The sequence below is a fragment of the Zosterops lateralis genome (genome assembly GCF_965231275.1).
Source record: "Zosterops lateralis genome assembly, chromosome: 5".
NCBI classification, from domain to species: Eukaryota; Metazoa; Chordata; class Aves; order Passeriformes; family Zosteropidae; genus Zosterops; species Zosterops lateralis.
In genome coordinates, this window is record NC_139766.1 from 68,906,856 (window position 1) to 68,930,283 (window position 23,428).

Genomic DNA, 23,428 nt, shown 5'->3' on the forward strand with positions numbered 1-23,428 from the left:
GAGAGAGGGTAAGTGGAAGGCTCAGTGGGGAGGTAAAGCTGAATTGCTTTCCCTCTCTTCTCAGTCTAAAACTGTACTTAGGATGCTTGTAAGACCAGGATATTGGTAAAGACTTCCATATCTTGGCCAGAAAGTCATGGGCAGTAAATGTGTGTGTGTGTTTGTGACATGGACAAGTGACTCTGTGTGTAAGCACAGGAGCCAGGAGGGAGAAGCAAATGCTCTTATTCCATTAGGGAGAAAAAAAAAAAAAAAAAAAAAAAAAAAAAAAAAAAAAAAGGTTTATAATACTGCAGTTTTTTCCTTTGGGAATACATCCAGAAGTGATAAATGTAAAACCAAGGTGGTTTTATCTCAGTTCTGTGGATAAGATGACAGAACTTCTGGTGAAAACACTCTGGTGCATCTCCCTTCCCTTATGGTTTTAAGACATTGTTTGTTACCGCTGATAATGTTGTGAACAGAGCTGGGAGAAAAAGCAGCTGAGGAAGGACAGTTACTGTGGAGAATTCCTGAATCTTTCCCAATCTTCCTGGAAAGAGACTGGGACCTTGACATGGATCAGGCATTGGACTGGTAGAGCTTGCAGGGCTGGGAGCAATGAAGTGCTGTGTTCTTCCATCTGCCTTCCTCACATCATAGGCTCACAGCTAATTAATCACTGGTAATTTCCAGATGGCCTTCCAGATCAGCCTAAGGCAGTGCAGACTTCAGCAAGGAAGCATGACAGGGCTCTGTCATCAAAGTTTCTGGTAAAAGAAACACCATCTATTGTTTTCTACTGTCCTTAAAAGGCTGGAAAACCAGGAGCTATAACTTTGTTCAAACATGAATACAAATGTTCCAACAGTGATACTTGGCATGGAATTCTTTGCTGCAATGTGCATGCTTTCATAAATAAGCTCTTCTAAAGCACTTGTTACTTCAGTTTCATAATAATGCTAGAAACCTTTCAATCCTAGAACTTGTTCACAGAAATGAAGTATTTCTGAATATTTCTGAACATTGCGTTGTATTTTTCCTTAGCTGTTCCATTTCATACTACATGTAGAAGGCATTATTGCCAACGTTTTTTTTTTTCCCTTCCAAAAGAATGGATTTATATGCTGTAATCACTAAACTTATCTCTAAGTTGTGTTAGAAAATATCTCATTTTCTATAGTTGTGCAAAGAATCATAAGTCACCCAATTCTGTGCCTCTCTTAGTGCAGATGGAAAAAAAGGGGTTCTTTACAAGAAACTGTTTAACAATTCTTGTCTAAATAATGGTGCTAAATCCAGCTTTTATTAAACTCAGCACCATGGAAAATTTAGGTGAGATGTAGCTGGGGATGTTTATTATGAGAATAAGGCTTTGTGAGAGTTTGTTTTTGAAAATTGGATGTGGGGGATCCAAACTCCCACAGATATGAAATTGAGCAGAATGTTTGCACAAGCTCTTGCAAAGGAAAACACCCAACTCTGAGCAGCTATGTTGCATAGTCTGAATATTTATGTGATTTTCTTGTGTTTGTTATTTTTTTTTTTCCATGCCATGGCTGTCAGGGGCCTTCATGTGCTGCATAACACAGTTATGAGAAGACGGGAAGCTGGAGGGGCTCCGGAAAGTAGTGAGTGATAATAAGCATTTTACCTTGAGTTTTATCTGCTTGGAACCCCCAAATCTTTTTAAAAAAATCTTGATTTTCTGTTGTATTTTTTTAAATTATGTTTTCTAAAATATCTGTCCATTTTGGACCGAAATAACTTTCATTTGAGGAATAAAAGTTGGTTCCTTATGGTCTTGCAGCTGTCCGAGGAACTCCTACAGATTATGAACTGTTTATGCTTTTTGTGACAGCTGGTGAGACCGCTCCTCAAAACCAACAATAATAACCAAATACTGCTCTTTATAAATTGATGTGTTCACATATTTTACTGCTCTGCTGGCTTGTCTCTGTTATTACTTGCTGTCCACCACAGTTGTTAGTAAGAACATAAGAATGAGTTCATGGAAATCTAATATTTCTTTTGCACGCTAAAGAATATTTAAAAAGTGCATTTTCTTGGCAGATGATACTTATCTGATGTGAGTTTCTTTCTTAAGCATGTAATATTAATTCAGGCTACACCTGACATGATAAAGACCTAAATGTTGAAATGAACTAGCAAAAAAATTAATCCTGTGATTAAAATATTTTGCATTCTTCTGCAATTCTTGATAGACCCCAAGTAATTTTTGCTTCCTTTCTTAAAATAACTTCTGGACTTATTTATGTTATAAGAAATGGAGTGTCAGAATGTGGATAAGTAAATGAAAACATATTTCAGTTAATTTTGAGATTATTCATGATTTTATCTGGAGAGGACCTCCCACATCAGATCTGACTGTGGGCAAGTTGATTATTTTTTCTGGGCAGCCATTTATGTGTGGAATTCCAATTTCCCTTGGGTCAAACCGAGTCTCAGATTTGCTAAGTGTCAGATGCAAAGTCGAGTCTCTTATACAGCTTGTATCTCTTCAAACCTTTTCTGCCTCTTCAGAACTAATAGAGTTACCAAGTGATATGTTAGCTGATGTCATTTTTTAACTATCAGCACAGGAGGGGTGGGTTTTTTGTGTTACACTGCTTGTGTAAACGTTGTTCTGTCCAAAACCCTTAGTGGTGTTTGAAAAAAAAAAAAAAAAGCCATCATAAAAAGGGTGCATTTCCGTAAGTATGCTGCCACCGCTGCTGGAAAGACAGAACTGCCTTTGGACTGGAAGTAGAAGTGGAAGTAGAGTTATGAATTGTTTCCTCTCTGAATAGAAAACAAAGAATTTGAATTTCTTTATCTCGCTACTCTTTGTAACCCTTAGGTCAACTGAGGTAGGAATATTGTAGCTATAGAAGAGTGGAACATCCTAGAATCAAAACAAGAAAATGATGTGATGAATATATAATCATTCAGCAGTATGCATAATGAGAGGACATTACTATTACTAATTACTTTTTGGAACCCGGGGTCCCAGTGTCCACATGTAATTTCACTTGCTGCGTTCCCTCACGGATGGGCCATGAATCTGTTCAGTACTCCATCCTTATACCTAGGGATAACAAGAAAGAGATGATTTTGCTGCACTCTGCCATTCTGTTCCACTGAATTCCAGTACTTAAATCTGGTGCTTATTTGAGCCCAGTATTTGTTGGCGGCTGTTGCAGCTGCCTCATAACTCAGCGTGGCTGCAGCTCCATCCAGCCTTTCCTGGCCTCTCTGCTCAGTGTCCCTGCTCATTCCCTTTGACCCATCCAACTGCTCTTGTTTTTTGCATGAGACCATGGTCTGGTCTGCTGCCCTGCCTCTGTATTATACCAATTTGTCTTCTACTTTCCTGTTTGATCCTTCAGCACATCATAAGCAGATCCTCTCCAGTTCCCTTCTCCCTTTCTGCAGGGTTTTGTGTCCCTGATTTCCTCTTGGATAATCTCTCAACAAGGGCATCCAGTGTCTCCTTCAGTCCGGACTGAAATCTCTGTTGTTCTCCATCAGCTTCTGTTCTTGGCTGAGCCCTCAACTCCTCTCCTCTGCTGCAGGTGGTCATATGAGCTGCTCTGCTACTTCCACTGAACCCATTTCCCCAGAGATTTCCAAAGAAACATCTTGTACTTTTTTTCTAAGATGTTCTGCATGTTGAGAAAGTGCTCCCTATGAGTAGCAAAGGCACTTGAGAGATTTCACCCTCTGATGTTTCTGCTTTGTCATGAGGTCTACAGAAATATTTATTGAAAGTATGTAGATGGTATGCTGATGTCATTGATTGTACTGTTGACTAATATTTTTTTCATTTTTACAAATATGTATTCATCCATATTTTGAGACAGCAGCTGTGTTCTTCATATTTGTTTGTGAACTGAAGTCTCAGTAATACAAATAATTATTAATAAGAAAAAAGGTTTAAAATAATACTGCTGATTAAACACTGTATAGGGTATCACATGTATTATAGAAATTAAAATGATAGAATTATAGAAAATGGAGACATTTATTTTCATCCATGCAAAAAATTTATTACAGTCTGAGTGCTTTCTGTATTCCACATGACTTTATGCTTTTATTTGTTAGTTCTCATTGGATACTCTCTGGTTTTCCTCCACCCTTGTACTGATATTCTCTGAGGGTCACAGTGAATTGCTTTCAGGTTCTTTCCTAATGGCGTTCACTTGCCTTTCACAGTGTTTTAATACATTGGCTTGAATCTACCTCTGTTTTTCCTTAAACTTCTTAAAGAAATGGCTGCCCTAGTATTCTTGTTAAATTTGTAAGCCAGTTGGACAATGAACCTTGCCAGATCTTCCTAGCTGATTTATTGAACTGAAATCTCCCCATCCTCCAGGGCATGCACTCTGATTTTTATGTATAATAACCTTATTTACATTGTTCTTTCTTATTTCTGGCCAAGCAATCCTGTTATTCTCCCAAATGGCGTTCTCTGAGTGCAGGAGCAGTGTGCATGGTTTTTAGTTGGCTGGCCTTTTGGAGATCTAGGAGTTCCTAATCACAAGGGTTTCCTGAAGGATTAACAGGCAACACATCTGTCCTTTGGACTCTTTTGACTCTGATCAAGACCTGCTCTACTAAGCACATTTGGGTTTCCTCCATCTGCACCAGGCTATTCCCATTGAAGTTTCTGTATTTATCTCATCTACTTCATTTCAGCAAAAATGGAATGTGAAAGGAAGTGAAATTTGGACTACATCTATATTAGCCTAACAGTGCAGTCGTTACAAGTGACAATACAAAGAACAGCATTCTTCAAGGAAGAGCAGTAAATTTTGATCCAGAAACATGGGCTGTTCAAGTCAGGCACTGCAGTGCTGTTTAAAGGAGAGACTGAAACTCAAAGTAAATGAAGAAAGCATTTTAAGGGTGAATCCAGTGTGATGGACTAACCACTATGTAACCCTTAGCACAAGGGTTAGAGCTCAGCTTCTTTGTAGGCTTCGCCTGTCTTTAAATCCCCTTTGTCCCATCCTTTTTTGTGTGTCCCAGAGAAATGAGCTCCACTTGGAATATACTTGTTCCAGTAAGAGAAGAGAGGCACCTGAGCAGATGCCAGCAGGCAGTTCTCCAGTGACTGAGAGGGCATCTCCAGGGAAGGGTAAATCCCTAAATACCTTGTTGTCCTGAGCATCTGCTGCTCAGCTTGGTGTGGACCTTTGGTCTGACCAGAGATGATTTTCTCATGTGTTGAACGCCAGTAGATAGAGGAAAGCAGCAGGGATGAAACAATTAATCAGCCTTCCTGTCCTAAATTTTTGGCATTCCTTTTTCTGGATAATGAGAGCACTGTGAGACATAAATGATGGAGGTGTCATGCACGTGAGGCACTTGTAGGACTGATTGTCAGCAACTGAAATGTTGTTAATATAATCCTGTAATGTTCAATGTCAGGAATGGCACAAAAGCTGGGGCCTCACACCACTGCCACAGAATGCTGTTCATCCCTTGATTATCCTTTGGTCTTCTAACTTGGCTTTGAGAAATCTTAGATTAAGTCTTCTGATTCTTTTCAGTCTGCTTATTTCCAGCTTTTCAGCAAATGGCAAGTACTTCTATTTAGTTCCTTTGTAAAGCAGAATCAAAATTTGCAACTTTTATGTGTTTCCAAAGCTGTTTCCCCCATAGATACACTCCTAAAGTCTCTCACAGGGAATAAGAAGTCATCCTTTTATCTTATTAGATTATCAGCTAAAGCTCTCTGGGAGAACCAGGCATATGGTGTCCTCACAGACTTACTAGAGGCAAGATGTGTCTAATCTCTGTATTATCCATGATCTCTGAATATTTGGTAGCAAAAATTCTCTAATGTGGCTAATAAGCAGTAGCAGGGAAGGCTGAGTTTTATGTAGAATGTAATGAAGAGGTCCTAAGCCTCAGCACTGTAAAAGACAGAAAACTCTGCTGGCAAATATAGAAAAAAAATTTCAAAGTTTGGACCACAAAAACATTCACCAACCTATTCTAGTCTTTCACTATTTGCAGGGACCACTCACCTTTTTACTGGTTGCAAGTGTATTGCTGTTTTATCATGAGGATTAGCATAATCATGCATTGAGCCCTAAACTTTATGAATAATAGCAGAAAGCTTATTTGCAACTGAAAACAGGCATTTTCAGCTAAGACTGAGGCTTTCTGGACTTGCTCAGCAGGCAGCAAGGGAAATCTTGCCTTTCAGCAGTTACAGCTCTGGATGCTTTTGTCTGTAGAGTATGAAGAGTGCACAGTGATTAATCATATTTATACATAATAGATAATGTAGCAATGTCTGTGTGAAAATAAAATGTGACAGAGCAATGTCTCCCTCAAAATCAGCTTTTAGGGTGAAGCCAAGGATTTTGTGGTGTACAGCACTGAGGTCACAGGTACAGTAATTGCAGTGTCAGTCTTTGTGCAGAAATCCAGAAAATAGCTTATTGCTAGAGGATACATCAAAGTCCATGTGGCAGTATGTCTGTTCAAATAAAAAGACATCGTGAGTCTGTATTTCATGTTTTAGGGGTTTCCTCTTATTAAATGAACTTCTCATAACCTTTCAGGAACAGTATCAATCCTGTCCAGGTTTTGAGACTTGCTCTGTTTCTCCCCTTGTAAAGAAGAGTAAAAAATGTAGTTTTGGTCTTCATATCGCAATTCTCATATTAACATAGTCAATAACTTTATGGCAAGAGTTTTAAGGAGCCACTTGAGATACCATATACTGTTTGCTCTTTAGACAAATACTCTGACTTTACCAGTAAAAGGATATTTTGATGTTGTTTTATTGATCTTCTTCCTTGCATTTGGTTTGGTGGTGAACCTATGTACTTTGTGTTTGAACATCTGGGGCAGCATTTACTATGAGAAAGCCATAAATTTTACTTTTATTAGCTGCCCCTGGTTGCAAACAGATTCTCATCTAAAGATCTAACCTGCTTAGGTCAGAGACATAAATATTGTGGCAAGATTTGCTATCTCACATTACTCCCAATTTTCAGTCCCCCTCCTCACCCCTCAAAATATTTGAGCCATTCCAAACTTCCATCCACTGGGCCCCACTGTAATTTGCTTATAGGTCATGGACTTCCCCTTTCCAGTTTTTCCCTGTTAGTATCTGCTGTTCTGTCTGGAACAGAACTTCCTACATAAGGTGCTGCATTCACACAGACACTAAAGAATGTGTTTTGGATAATGCAAATTTGGCATCCCAAGTACCTCACATCCAACCAGGCCCAGCCTTACTGGCACCCTTGAAGAATGTGACATAACCTTTATTCAAGCAATTCTCCTACTCAGTTAAGAAATACTACAGACTTTTTATGGAAACACAGATCAATGTTTATCATGTTTCAGACCAACATGGGCAAGAACTGTAAATTCCTGAACTATAACAAAGGAAATCACTTGTGTAATGCCTTATACTGAGGACTGCTTCACTGGCAGCCCACACTGCTTGCTTGCTTTCAAGATTGAGTAACTTTTCTTCAGCTAACAATTCCCTTGTTTCTCATAGCCATTCTGATATGCCATTAATCTGCTCTAATAGGAGCAACCCCAAATCCCTTTGCTCCCTGAGAGCTGTTGGGCCAGTATGTCATCCCATCTGGCCTTTATCTTAGCACAGAATTCCCAAGGCAGTATACCATGCTAAAACTGACTGAAGAATGAATGCATAATTCTTTCTAAGTGCACATCAGTACCAAAATGTCCCTTCCCCCTTTCATTGTCTTACTTTATATGTTGTGGTGACATTGCTTTCAAATGCAAAATGTCCATATCATATTTTTTAAAATGTGCTTTTTATCTAGTCTTAAGTAGTAGGGAATGTTCTGAAAATTTATTGTACTTCATACCTGGCTGAGATTGCCAGATGGTTCAAGGTGAAACTTAAAACTATGAATAGAGAATTCCAGTGTTTCCATTGGTGTTCCTAGTGAGGACATGTAACATGAAGTACACCACCAAAAAAGATGGGTGATGTCAAAAGTACCACATTAGCAGCCCCATGTGCATTAATTCAGAGAAGAAGAATGTCTGAAATGCATTGTATCCCTGCAATCCAGCCTGGGAATCATTTCATTAGAGCAAAAGAAATCGGAGTTTTTCTCAGCCGTAACCCACGGAGGGAAATATGGGAAGGGTAAGGAACGTGCCGTGGCAAGGCCATTTAATTGTCACAGCCAGGTGGAACCCAGAGGTTGAAAAGTGATGTGAAAACCTGGAGTCCAGGTTCTGATCTATTGTGGCTGTGTGTGGAGGCATCAACACCACTCCAGAACTTACTGGTTTGCATTCACTGAGGAGCTGAGTTATAATAGTTGTGGTAGTGGATAATTCTGCCCCTCTGAACTCTGGTGTTACCTACGGCCTACAGAGAAAATGCAGGTTCAGAAGCCAAAATTTCAGTTGAAACTGAAGCTTGAAATATTTCACTGTCTTTGTTGTAGTGTTCAATATTAAGGATGTTCTAACAGGGGTCCACAAGTGTGGCAAGTCTAAGTGTTTGATATTTTCTTCTCCAAACCCAGTATCTGTTCAGCGCTTTCTCAAGAGAAGAATGTCTAGAGTGTGGTAACAGTTGATGCTTTAAAGGTGAGACCTTCTAAGTACATAATCTTGAGGATTTTGATAGGTTTGCTGTAAGTAGATTTGAGGATATTTCAGCTCACTTTGTGTGGTTTTGAAAGACACTGAGTTCAGATTCCTTTATTATTATAATCATCTGAGGCAGAATTTCTGATCACCACAGTGTTTCCAAACGCTGCTTTTAATTTTCTTTGTTTTAATGTTTCTTTTTTGTGTAAATTAAGTGACATATCTTTGGTGTGCTAGTCTAACCTGCAGCTTTGTGCACTTAGAAATCCATCTCTATGGAATATAGTCATTCCTGGAGCCCCTTAGACCTGATTTAAGTAGGACAAACTAGAAAAGGGCACTTTGCTTTTTTTTCTGCTGTGACAGGATCTTCATTCTGGGGACCTGCACTGTGGAGCACAAAGATTTCATCCTCCATCTGTGTAGAGATTCCTAATGATACAATCCTTGGCTCATTGTCTGAGCCTTTTATAGGATTTGGTCTATAAACCCCAAACACACCACCAGTCAATATGAATTTCCTTTCCTTTTCCCCATTTTCCCATTGATTTCAAGAGTCCAAGCAGTACATGTGCAACTTGTTCTCCCATAAGACTAAAAACTAGATTTTGGGTCAGGCTGATTTGGGTTTCAATTTTATTTTAGTCCATGTGAAGTGAGAATTATATTCAGTGATCCAATGAAGTTACTATGATATAAAAAGGTGGGAGATGAGGAATCAGTGTTCATTCAGCCAGTCATGCTGAGTGTATAAAGGCACTATTTAAAATAATTTATTTATTCTTTCCTGTAAAACACTGTAATAACAAACTTGTATGAAATCACATTTGTGCATGATGATTTATGTCCAGTGATTTCCACAGGTAGATGTGTAACTGTTTCTTTTCTCCTCTTTGGAGATTTGAAGTGCATTAACTTTATGAACTTCATGGGAAAATTATTGCTTTTTAGAGGGATTATTCAATTACCCATTTAAGGCAAAATACAATAAGTCTTATATTACTCTAAAGCCAAGCATTAATCAGTGGGCCCTGCAAGCATGACAGCTCTCTTCTTCTCAGTGTCCAGCAGGCTTAAGACAGTATTCATTTTCTTCATTTCATTCCCCAGAGCTACAGGTGATCAATTCTTATTATTCTGCAGCAGTTTTTACTTACCAGCCTGTCTTCATCTTTGGAACTTACTGTAACCCCTACTTGTCCTTATGCATTTTGACTGAAGTTTAAATTCTGTTTCCCTGTTGAGTGAGGTCAGTACATTCATACAGACAAAGGCAAAATATTTTACATATAACTCCAAACATTATACAACATTTAGGAGTAATTTTCAATATTTTTTATATATATATATATACAAATATGTATATATTTAGTACAAATGTTCTCTGTTTGAACAGTTCATTTTCAATAGTGACAAAAATTTATGAACCTCAGCTTTGGTGCTTTTCAGTAACCATAAAATCCAATAAAAGTTACTATTTGTTCTTATAAAGAAATATTTTCAGCCTAAATATTAATCAAAAATACATTCCCCTATCATTTATGGTTTCCCTGTTAATGGAGAATATTTTCTGTCTGGAAAGGGAAAATGAAATATTTGGGAAGGCAAGAATAAGAAAACTGTTTTCTAAACTAAACCTTTGTGTGAGGTTTTATTTTTGCAATCATATTTTAATGTCTTTTGCATAGCTCAGTGGATTCCTCGCAGTTACAGTAAACAGCTCGTTCCTCCTCAGTGTCTGTGTGGTGAAGAATTGCTTGCAAAGTCAGTGCAAGCAGCTTTTTGTTTATTTGCACTGGTTATCTTACAGATTGGAAAGATCCTATTACATTATATCATTGCACTCTGATGAATGTCAACAGTAATGAGAAGCTAAGAAAATATTTTTTCGAGGATGTAAGTTAAAGCTGTCTTGCTGATGAAAAAGCAGGAATATTCACACTGCAAGAAGAAATCGGGGTGTATTTCCTTGATTAATGTGGCCTTTCTTGGTGTCGTAGTCCGGGCGCTTTTATTCCCAGGTCAGTAGGTGGTGCCAGAGGCAAAGTTACTTCTCCCGGCTCTGAAAGGCGCTTGGTGACTTTGCCGTTGGTGTTAAAATGTCATCTCCAAGTACTGTAGAAATGCCGTTTGTGTGTGCAGATATGCGAGAAAGAGGTTTTGTGTTAGAAAGCTCTGAATTTTCACTTTGTTTCATCCTTAAATTGTTGATAGCAGCCAAGCTTAGAAAGCCAAAAGCTGGGATGTCACGATCTAGGAATAAGCTGGTCCTGAATCTGCCTTGTGTGATATCTGCACATTTTACACGGGAGAGGAGTTGCTGCAGGAAACAGAAGAAAATACAAATTTAAAAAGAAAATCAAACTGATGGAACAAACGCTTGCAGCTCCAGCTCACTCTGTGTTAGTGTGTGAAAATCCCAACTGGAATGCACATTTGGATGCAGTAGTACAGAGCAAGTTTCATATTGGTTCTGTTTGCTGGCTAAATTAAGGCAAAAGGATTTTTTTCCTAAACTATAAAACTATTTGAAGGTGAGATCAAATAACTACCTAGGATTTTTCTACGTGGGAAGATCATTGCTAATTTTGTGGATGACTGTAAATGTTTTTAGCACTCATTTGCTTGCAGATATTTCTCAGAGGGGGACAATCAGTGTCCTGGCTTGGTCAACTGTGTGTGATTGTTCATTTGTGTAACCTTGGGTTGTGCATAAAGCTGCAGATTTCTGCTTTCCAGTATTTGGGCTGGGTTAATGGGGTGCAGGACAAGCAGACAAACACCTTCAAGCTGGCAACATCTTCAGTCCTGCTCACACATCCTGGCACAGGATTCTTTCAGTGTTGTAGCCCAGTGGTGTTTGCCCAACAGGATCTCATCTGTCATCTCTGTGGTAAAGATCATTTCAGAGACTCCAAAATGTTGCTGCATACTGCCTTCAGGATAGGACAAATGGATTTATGGATTGCTGGCTACACTCCAGTTTTTATCTGGGACAGATGACATCCTTCAGTTATTCACTTTGAAATGCAATAAAGTGACTGGCCTAGTTTGTCATGTGCTGTGACTGTCACTGCAACCTGGGATGACTAACCAGATGTGTGACCCCGGTGCCATTCTGTCACAGGCAGCTGGGGCAACATCTCTAGCATCACTGGGGTTGTCTGGAAGATCTTGTCACCTGCCAACCTGAACATGATACCGACTCAGCCACGACTGTGTGTGCTGTGTGTCTGACTCCTGCTAGAAGGATTATTCAAATAAGCAGTCAAGGAGCTTCCTCCCGACTTGACAGCTGTTTGGTCCAGGGAATTGAAGCTGTGTGCATTATTCCTTATAGTCCTTGGTTGGTCAAGTAAGGACTTAGAGAGTTGCATGCAGCTACAAAGTGTTTGTGCATCCCTCCAGGCCTATATGTAACTGCTTGGAAAAAAATGCCATTTGGCCACAGTTTCATAGTGTGGCTCAGTTGGTGACAGGTAGAACCATCCTAGGGCAAATAAATTGTGGTTTTGACTGATCACAGCAGCACAGGTTTTAAATCCTCCTGCAGTTTAGTGGAGTTTGAAAAGAAAGGTATCCTTTAATAATAATTACTTTTGTTTGTACAGCTTCCTGCACTTAAATAACTGTGTACTTTGCAATCGAAAATAGCAACCAGGGGAGGAAAGTGATTAATCCAAGACTATTTATGAACTAAGCAGAGGATCCTGGACTAGAATTCCCTCTCCCAAATCCCTTTGAATTATCTGCAGAGCAGCTCAGAGTCACTGCTATAGCCTTAGCCAGGTAGATTGAAAAGAATTTATCAATAGAATAACCATGTGCTAATGGATGTGAACCCATCAGACTATTTCCATGTTTGGAGGGATTTGGATCCAGCACTATCTGTAATTTCTTCACACCTCTGCATTCAGGCTGCTCTTCCATCGTCTCCTATCCAGGGGGAAGTAAAGTGCTTCCTGCATACAGGTAAAGCATTGCACAAAGTAATACAAAGATAATTAAAAAAACCAGACAATTATTTATTTACTGGCAGAATCCAGTCTCAGTGCCAGTCCAGTTCATCCAGAAAGGAAACCCCTCCACACTGCAGTTACAGTGGAGCAATGTGGCTGCTCAGGCCACTGAGTTCAGTGATGGATTAGTACAATCACTTCCTGAGAGCCTTGAACTGAAGAGGACCACCCAGCTCACTGGCTGCAGTCTCTCCAATCACAGGGAATATTTCTGCCATCCTCAAACAAAATCTAAGCTGTAGTGAAGGGTCAACAGCTAAACCTGGGATGTCTTAGAGGTCTAGCAGGGAACAGAGCAGACCAGATGACTGTGTGCATTTCATCTTGTGCTGTGCCTTGTGGCTGGGTGTTTTCTTCAAAGTTTTGTGGATAAAATGGGTTGGGCTAGATTAAAGTGAGTGGAGAGTTATAACCACCTAAAATCCCTTTGGTCTCCAAGATTTGGAACTTTGTGGCTGCAATACTCTAATGGAAAATATTTGTGGGCTGGTTAAATCTGTTGTAAGTGAAGATAAAAGAAATATTTAATAATATGTTCCTGCTGTTGTCCAGCACATTGCTGGCTGCACGAAAGCGTGTGGAGCCCTCTCTGTAGCCAGTGGAGGTAACTCAGTGCAATGGGGTGGGAAAGAGGGTGTCACTGCTTATAATTCAATTGTCACAGAGTGCTTGGGGTCATTCCAGCAGACAGTGTGTACAGCTTTGAGATCTGAAAGGGCTTTTGGTGATGTGAAACATGCAGTTGCTAAATGCTGGGTTTGATTTTTTTGTTGGAAGCTCAGAATAAAGAGGATAACTTTAAAAGGGGCGTTAATTCCTTGGCCAGGGACAGTTGCCATCTCACCAGAGGCACATGTGTGTAGGATTAGCTCCTCTCCTAGGCCCTTGAAGCTGATCTGTAATATGAAAGAAAAATTTTGAAATGAGCAGGATCTGTGCTGACCTTCTCATATGAGGGGGAGGGCTGGGCAGTGACCATGTGGGTGGCAGAGTGGTACTTTCCATGAAATATGGGTGGGACCTTCTCTAATAATTTCCATTTATAGTGGTTCCAGTTGCAGAAGGTTGGATCACTGGCAAGGGCAGTGCCCCATCCCTGATCCCTGTCTTATTCCATCACATTGGTTTATGGGCCCTTGTTTTGGGTACCTAAAAATAATAGCCCTGCTTAATTCAGTGTGACTTCAAGTGTGCAAGGTGCCAGTCTTGTCATCAGTGTCACAGGCATGCTGTCACCTTGGACACAGAGCTGGGATTTCTGGCAGGGCCAGAAATGATTGTGTATCACCATCAGGACACCTACACAGCCCCCTGGGATGGTGATCCATGTGGGAAGCGATGGGAACAGGTTGGTGATGCTGACAGGCAGGAAAAGCTGCAGTTTCATGAGTGCACATCCCTGCTTCAACAGCCAGCAGCACTGCCTTGAAAGATGCAATCTGCAGATGCTCCATGTGGCCTCAATCTTCCCCCCATGATGATAATGTATTTCCATTTGTTTTTATCCATGGTGAAAACTTAAAAAAACCCCAACATTAAGGCATAAATAGCCTCATATAAGATTTTTCTGTTGTTGTTTTTTTAAAAAGGTTGTTTTCCTTCATCTCATCCAGGCTTTCATCTTCCTAAGTGTACACGTGGACATGGTCAAACTTCCTCTGATTAACTTGGAAGCTGTTTGAATATTACAAGTGTGAAATCGTGACCACACGTATTCTATTAACACTTTGCATAGGAGAATTGTGTATGTGAGAGGAAAATCAGATGCATATATGAGGTGAAAATGGAAGCAGTTGGAAAGGGTTGGAAAGAAATAAGGGAGACAAAAAAGAAGAAAATAATATTTTGTATTTAGTGAAACAGGTGATATAAATTTAGTTATCTAGATGATCTTCTAGTCCATCATTTCTCCATACATCAGAAAATTTCTCATAATCTATTTGAAAAATAACTGATTCACTCTTAATAGAAATACTGCAATGAATGCTTTTAATTTGCAAGCAGGAAAATGATGGTGAGAGACTGAAACTAAAATATCAGTTCTTGAAACTTTCCAAACTGTGCAAAGGTCAAAAGATTTTTCCATTTTTGTTGCAATAGAAATGAAAAATTTCAGTGTAAATCAAAAAGAAGTTATCTGACTTCCCCTAAATTTTGAAGTATAAACACTATTTCTGTTTCATTTTGTCCACCTATTTAAACATATACACACTTCATGCAGCAGTTATAGGTGTAGGAAGAAATATTTCAAATATCAGATTACTTCTTTATACTGTGGGACACTTTCATGCTTTTAAATTTAGAAGGTCTTGTCTGTCTGGTGGTTTTTTAAAATTAATCAACTCAACACCTCTGAGGGTCCTTCATGCTCTTACAAACCCACATTTCCCACAGTTTATGCATGGATGGCTTTTGAATGTTTTTTGCTGGTTCTGGTACTCATTTTGACATGCAAGTCCAAGGTATCCTTCTGCAGACCCTACTGCAGTCAAAAACAAACAAACAAAAAATTTGGTTTTTTTAGCATAGCTACCACATTTTCAAGTAAGCTGCTTTATTATTATTATTATTTTCATTTTAAGCTTTTTCAAATAAGAAATTTTAGGGAAAAGGGAGAACATGTAGAGGAAAGGGCTTCCAGGCAAAAGATGAGGATATGAATAAAAATGTCTTTCATTTTTTTCTTTCTCTCTGAAATGTAGCATGAAGTGAGGGCAGTGACTGTGATAATAGAGGCAAATGATAAATGAAAGAAAGGACACTTCAACATAATCTAGATAACAGGAAAATTTTGAATGGACAATTTAACACGAGAGCCTGCATGGAATAATTTTTCATTAAACAATCAAAGCTTGTGATAATGCAAATGAAATCCATTTTTAGCTGCAGGAAATTTTGAGAATTTCAGAGGAATAGAAAATATGAGAATAATATCATGATGGTAATTCACAGTAATTATAGAAGAGCATAATTGCACAACACAAGCACTAATAAAAGCTCAGAAGAGTACTTTGGCATTCATTAGGATTTCAGAGCTATTAGCATTTACCTTTGTCATTGGGTACACACAACAAGCATTATTAATTTCATGTCAATCCAGGGCATAATTCCCCAGAGCAGATATCAGTTCATAATAACAAACCACCAAGATTGACTTCTCTGACATGGATTTCTGTCAAGTATTTTATAAAGAGAGCTTAACTGGGGGCTGCTTTGGAGGTAGAAATGTTGCCCTTGAACTTAGGTGATCTCTGAAGGTTTGTGAGCTGTCCTCTGTATATACAAATTCCATCCATTTATTTGCATCTAAAAAAAGCTTCAGAACATTGCCCATGCTGTCCTTCTTCCTATCTTACAGGAAATTTTGTAAGCTTCATCCATCTGTGTGTGTGAGTGTGTTAATAATCAAATGATTACTGAGCTCTGCAGGTACCTTGTGCTGCTCTGGTACACGTGCAGCTTATCAGTTGTGCTCCCCAGAACCTCTAACCTGATGTACAGCTCGTCCTGCATTATTCTCTGTTGAGAATTGTGTCATTTGCTTGTTGGGTTTTATTCCTGCCCCTACTGACTAGCCACACTTTTCTTCTTCAGCTGCCCTGAATGCTTAATGTGAGGAAATGAACGTTTTGCTGCTCACACCAAATGGTGATGGAGGTGTAGGGAACACCTGAGCAAATCAAAATTAAAGGAAGAAGAAGAATATGGAATATTCTCTTAGGTGCACTGGAAGAAAAGTTGTGTTTTGTGCAATAAAAGAAACAAACAAGACTAGGTCTGTGGACATGAAATGAGATCCTCTGGCTTATAACCCTTTTTATGCATTACTAAAAAGTAGAATCTGTTCTTCTACTATTATTTCCAGACTTTCAACAGTTCTATGCCATATGTAGAACTCTTGAAGGGAAGGATTGTCTATAGAAGACAGTGGCTGGTAAATAAAAGAATACTTCAATTTGTCATTCCATTAAGCAAGATACAACTTATCAGGGTGCAGGTGGGTCATGTCCCTTTGCTAGAATTAGTAAGTTTTTCCTTTCCTCAGCTCACTCACTGTCACTGTGCTTTCCCATGGCTTGTGGCAGGATTGTTTCTCTGTTAGCAGCTTATTTTTTAGCACACCATTCTGACACCTTGACAGTTCATGCACTAAATCAGACTTTACAGTTCTTGGCAGGCAGTTATTAGATGTATTGCACTTAATTAACTTTGCACCTAATTACAAGCAGTGCTGGCCGATTACAAAGGGCACAAATATATTAGTGCCCTGGCTGTCACATCATGAAAATGGCTGTTTGAACAAGTCAAGCAAAAGCAATTTCCACTTTGTGTGCATAGCGAGGGGTGAAGCAGAGTGCAGGAAAAGTGATGAACTGAGGTTCTCTTTATAGGAATTTCATTTTGCACAGAGCATTTCAGGTGACCCAGATGAGCAAAAAGTATAAGGAAAGATTTCCTTTCCTTTGTGTAAACACTTCACGTGTGTGAAGGAAGAACAGGAGTTGCATAGTGAGAACTGAAGTAAGTTTTGTTGGATACCTACCCTGTGTGTCTGTAAATAAAGTATGAAGATTCCAGTGTTAAGGAAGAAAAGCTGTCTAACATGAGATAAATACTAAAAATTATAAACAAAATTTGTGATTTAGAATGACACAGTGCAACTAATTACTTATACAGTAGTTGCCAAAATGAGATGGAAAGCAGAATTTGGTCTCATCTATAAAGGTGAAAGAGGTGAAAATTGAAAAGCTCCTAAATATATGTTAGAGATTTGGAGAGTTGAACCCCTTGATTGTTATGTAATAAGTGTATTAATATCTTGAATGTTTATTTTGTAATGTAACAATGAGAAGCCACCTTGGTAAGCAAAAAGGGGGGAGCTCTTTGAAAACTGCAGCTCCCTGAGCAGCCAAAGAGAAGAGAAGAAGTCTCCTACACTTGCCAAACTGCAGCAGCCCCCCCGCCCCCGACGCTGGAGTGAGTTTGCCCGCCATGAGTGCCAAGAAGCCGGGAGGGCGGGGCGGACGCCCGCCGCTGCACGGCATGGGCTGCCGAGCCTGCTGCGGAATGGCTGCTGGCGGGGTGTCTGCCCTGGGCTTCCCGGCCCGGCTCGACCTCCCCCGCCGTGGAACGGCTGCCGGCACTGTGGTTCCCGGCTCCCGCCACCACTCCGGTGTGGCACGGCCAACTGGGTGGCCCACCGCTGCTCCAGGAGCCTGCGCGGCTATCCTTGCCCCCGCCGTGCAGGGGGCCGCCCTGACTCCTGGCCCAGCCTCGCTCGCACACTGCTCCCAGACCCCTGCTGCTGCCACCGCCACCAGAGCCATGCTGCGTGCTCCCGCGGTCGCCACCAAACCCACACTCCCACCACCACTGCTGTTCTCGGCCCGCACGAAGAGCCCGACCCCCTGCACTGCGGAACAGCTGCCGGCTCTGCGGCGCCTGCTCCCTGCCCGGCCGCGGCCGCCACGCAGCCGTCCCACTGCCACCAGACCCTGGCTCGACTCCCACCATGAGCTGCAGCGCCAATTGCAAAATAACCCCCCCGGGGCGACCCCATATCATCAACATGTAAATGAAAAACCCCAGTGTACACTGAGACTCTTTTTAAAACCAAAAAACCCCTATAAAAACAAATCAATGTAAGATTTAAACCCACAAAAGACAGTATTAAGCCGTGTATACCCTAAAGTATTAATAGACAATTTTTTGTAACTCGCTGTAACCTAAACATACCCAAGAAAAGGCAAGACCCCAAGCCAACCTGACGAAAATTAGAACTCCTTGGAGACCCCCAGCGTGGAAAGAGTTCTCCAGTTTTGCAGGAACTTCCAGCTGCAAAGCTGACCAAGACCATCCTCCTCAAGGGTGAACCCGGCTGCCAGTCCCTCGAGCCACCCTTGTAAGAGCTGACTAATAAAGGCATTTTAAAGAAAAAATATTATCTCCGCCCATTTTAAACAGAGGGATATGTTGCAAAGAGCAAATGTTAGCACTCAGCTGGCATTCCATGGAAATCTGTCTTGTGTTAGTACAGGAAAAAACATTTCTGCTGGAAAAGTAACCAAGACATTCTGAGTAATATTTAAAATTTTGTCAGTGGCTTTGTAAATAAGACTCTAAATGAGAGATGTTTCCTCCTGTATCAAGTTTCTGTTCCAAGGACCACATGCTCTCTCTCTTTTGCAGAGGAACATAGACCATGTTGTACAGGTGGCTCAACTTACTATTGTTATGCACACAGCTGTGGAGGAACATTGCCTTCATTCTACAAGAATCCTGGCCAAGGAGAAAAGCTGAGAACTGTTAAATATGGTGATTTTTTTTCATTCCTTTTTCTGTTTTGCAGCAGAGTGGTTTCTGAATTAGTACTGTTTTGCAACAAAACAAAACGTTTGTTTTCCCTTTCAGCAAAACTTAATTAGTCACCAGTGTGTAGACAAACCACCATAAGCCCAGTGAGAGGAATTTGGCGGTCAACAGACTGTATATCTGCTTTGTACGAGGTATGTAGTGCTTTGTGCTGAGGTCACACCAGTTTTCTATACAGTGGGCAAAAAAGGTCATTAGAACTTGACTTTGCCTGAGGCAAGTGGAAAGAAACAGAGGGAGTCACAACATGGTGCTGGATGAGTGGCTGTAGGGCTTGCATGCTGTTGTTATTAACAAGCTCTGAATAAAGAGAGCCATGAGGATGTGTGTAAACCTTTCCCTGTCCTGAACAGCCATCCATTGTTACTCACTTCTCAATAGGCTGTCTGGGTCGTTTCTGATAACTCATGGAAAAGCACTGGTAGGTGGCCTTAAACAGAAGTTTGGGATGCCTTTGCAATTGTGTTTGCATGAAAAAGTGAGAGACACCTTTGTGTGCCACGGCATAAAACAGAAAGTGGGAAGATGATGTGTTTTCACATACAGCATTACATCATTGTTGAAAACATGGCTCAGTTAATTAAGATCTTGGGTGGCCAGCAATTTTTACCCTGTATAAAATTAGAGACATTGCTCTAGGGAAATTGTGCAGGAAGGCGTCCTGATGGAAAGGTCTGGGGGAGGCAAGCACTATCATTCAGCTTGTTCCAGAGCCACTCCTTACTAATGGTGAGGAACTCGGCCCAGGAGAGAAGTTAAATCAGTCAAGGGCTCATGTAGAGCTCTGTGATTTCAGTGTTCAAGAGCAAAATATATTTTTTGTTCACTGGAAAGTACAAGGAATTAATGTATAATATTGGGGACTTGAGTCTTCCAATGCACAAAGTGAGTTATGTCCAGCACAAACTGTGTTAAAATGTTGCTTTCTAATTGAATGCCCTAGAACTACCAAATAATGCATGAATAATGTCTAAAAAATTAAAGCACATCTAAAACCCTGTGCTCTTGAGGAAAATGAAATAAAACAGCAGTGAGAACTCATTCCAGCAGAATAGGTCAGTCTTACATGCTTGAATTTTTACTGATATGGATGGTCATAAAATCATTTAGGTTGGAAAAGACCCCTAACATCACTGAGTTCACCTGTAGACCTAACACTGCCACCTGTAGAATATTTCAGTAGCCCTCATGGAGTTCTTGCCTTTTCCACCTTTATCATTTTTGTACTAAGGCAGAAAACAGAGCTGATTATCTGCTCCTTTTATTCTGTAATGAGATATTTGTCGGTCATGACTTCTGAAGACTTACAGCCTTCCTGGGCTCCCAGGATCCCTCTTACCTTGTCTTTTATCCTTTCTTGGAAGCATCTAAAGTAAAACTGAAAACTTTAGTGGTACATGAACAGTTCACAGGTATGTAAAAGTCCTATGTTAGACTTTTTATCTGAGCCTGCTTTGTTCCTGAAGCTGCACACTTTATTGTTTGACTTTTACACTCTATTGTAATGACTCTTTCCATCTGAGTGCATCGTGCTGCAGGAAGCTAATTGACTTTGACTCCTCTGCCTCTGTTCTCAGTGGGGGATGCCAGTTGTAATTCTCTTATTGATTGTTTGGAGCAATTAGTGGAAAACAAAATTTTCCAAAGAACAGATAATTTGGTTTTGTTGCTCTCCATCATTAAAGCTACAATTTGTTATCTAAGAAACAATTTGTTATCTGGGAAGAAAATTAATAGGGAACGTATTCCATCTGTTTATTAGCTGAAGGGAGACATGTTACCTCATCATTAATGTCATCGGTAATTAGCGCTCTGGAGCTGCCACCATCTGCAGCAGGGGCTGGCAATCCGTCAGCAGCCTCAGATGCCAGGGCTCACTGAGCCTGTCTGTGCCAGACAATGGGCAGGCCCTGTGTGATGCCTGCACTTGTAAACAGTAGTTGGCTCATGTAATTTAACTGGACAGGTTTGTTATATCTGTGACTGCCACCCCAGGAAGGACATGAGACTTTAAACCTCCAGGGCAGTTCCCAGTCATTGGGTCACCAGCAGCAGGCTCAGGATGCCACTCTCAATTAATCAGGTTTCTGATGTCACAGCTGGTTTTTGTTTCCATTTGGGACGAGGTCTGGAAAGGCAGTGTGGACAAAGTGGCAGGACCTGCGCTCACATTCCATTAGCATCACAGCCCTCCATGATAACCAGCAGATAAATCCTGACATTGGCTTTTTAGTTGTTGTTGTTGAGTAGGTTCTTGTTCTGCTCCAGACTGAAAAGAATAAATTCTACTTTACACCAGGTGAAATCTCTTCAAATAATTAAAAAAACCCCAAAACAGCCAGGAAAAAAAAATGGAAATAATTCTGTAATATTTAGACTTTAGTCTTAGTGTTTTACTGACTTTTGCTTCTGTTATTCAGTTTGATTTTGTAGTTTTATTTTGAGGAGGAGAAGTTCTGAAAATTCTCACTGCTTGATAAAATTGCCTTTGAGGTTCAGAGACTCTTCAGACCCACCTGCAGGGATTTGAAGGCTTATGTAAGAATGGCTGTGCTTAAGTTTGCATGAAGTTATTATAGAGTAAATTATTATACATGTAGGTGGTTGGAAGGTTATTCGTTTAGCAGTTTTTCCTTAGTGCTCTTCTGTTCCACGCATTCAGTCACGTGGATGATACATATACAAGTGCAGGTGAAAGTTAAATGCTTTCTGTGGCACATGCTTTTAGGCCTACACTAAGGTGTATTTCTTCAGGTATTATGGAAATTATAATTAGGGAATATATATTATTTGTGCTTATTACTAAAACCTGGACATTTTCTTCTCCAGAACCAGTGGAGCACAAAGCTGTTAAAAATACAAGTTCCCGCTGACACTGTAGAAAAATCCACTTCACGTTTGTAAGGTGGAGGACAATTTCCAAGGCACTGGCAGGTGTTTGGTTTTGATGCACAAAGCCTAAGTCCATTCAAGGAGCAGTCTCTTTTTCTGATGTGAGAACATGGACTTGCCATTGGAAACCTTGGATCTCAGTCAAAGGTGAGAGGAATCAGGAATTCCAGAGTCACTGTAATGCATTTCTAAAGATCTGGTGTTAGCAAGAGGTGCAGTTGGATTAGTTGGTCTCTTAAAAATGAACAGAAATAGGTCATTGGAGGCAATAGAAAAACAGGGAAGAGTATGAAGGGTACTAAGAAAGCTGTGGTGTCTCAATATGAAGTCCCTCTTGCAGAACAGGTTCTGGATGTGTATATATGTCCATATAGATACATAATTTGGCAGGTGAATAATAACAGGAAGGAAATGAGTCACCAGATATTTCTATTTTCTTTTTCATTACATTATTTTCCTAAAATGTTTATTTACAAAAGGTGCTTTGCACTCATGTGCTGATCCAAAGCATCTTGAATCTAAATATTCCTTTGTGTTTCAATAGATTTTAGGCCCAGGTGTCTTTTCCAGTGCTTTTTGCCTAAATTTATGGTTTGCAAATTTTTACAGAACTTGCTGCCACAAGAAATCATTTGTCCTAAGGAGCACACACTAGAGAAGGAATAAACATGCCATGAAAAAGTCAGGTGTTTGATATCCAATAGGAATGGCAATCTACTTTAGATGAATCTTTTGTTCTTCCATTTACTTTTGTGTCATCTCAGTGACTTTTTTTCATGTGGTGTGTCAGTTTGCATATTATGGAATATAATTTTAAATACACATGTTTATCCTGAAGTATTGGTGGATGAATACAGATGACAAAGTCATTTTGGCTGTGGGATTAGAGGAGGAAAAAGAGGTTTTAGTTGCAGTATAGGCATGTTCTAGAGTACAATTGTAACCTCTCAGTCACTTTTCATACCTAATGTGGTAAAACATCACAGATACTAAAGTTAAATGTGATTCCAATACTGTAAATCCAGTGCGAGGATTTATTGTGTTGCTGAGCTCCTTAAAATATTAACATTCCTTGGCTTCACTTGGAAGTATTAACTAATTCCAGGTGAGCCACCTCAGACAACAAAACCCACTGTTAGTAGACTTCTGTCAGGCAGGGAATGAGGTCACAGTTCTCAGGGGCCACATGTGGAAGTGAGAATGTTTTGTTACTGAGTGGTTACCAGCATTCCTTTATTTCTCATTAGTTTATACTGCACTCTGTTATATGAAAATTAATTTCTGTTAACGTCTACAGTCAGGTAATGTACACGTATCACTTAATGAATGTAATATACCTTCAAATATTAAATTACAGCCTTTCTGCCCCCCAGGCAGACTGTCAGACCTGGTGGTATAAATTAATATGTAATGCTGCACAGCTGACAAATTCCTTTTAGCCAAGAGAACTGAAAGCAGTTCTCAGAGGCAATTCTGGAGTCTTCTACTGGAGGCTATTGAAATCAATAGAAAGACTTATAATGACTTCATTAATTGCTAAAATAAAGCTGGGG

General features: G+C 40.0%; 2 long non-coding RNA genes across 2 annotated transcripts in view; both read left to right on the forward strand.

Annotated features, from left to right (window-relative positions):
• Positions 1-1,339: 1,339 nt before the first annotated feature.
• LOC310909939 overlaps positions 1,340-23,428 on the forward strand; it is a 47,124-nt gene continuing 25,035 nt past the window's right edge. Inside the window, exon 1 of the long non-coding RNA XR_014590217.1 lies at positions 1,340-1,610. This is a non-coding gene — a long non-coding RNA (uncharacterized lncRNA). The remainder of the gene's footprint in view (positions 1,611-23,428) is intronic.
• LOC310909940 lies at positions 18,849-21,905 on the forward strand. The gene is made up of 3 exons (XR_014590218.1): positions 18,849-18,926; positions 19,023-19,117; positions 21,813-21,905. It is a non-coding gene; the product is annotated as an uncharacterized lncRNA (long non-coding RNA).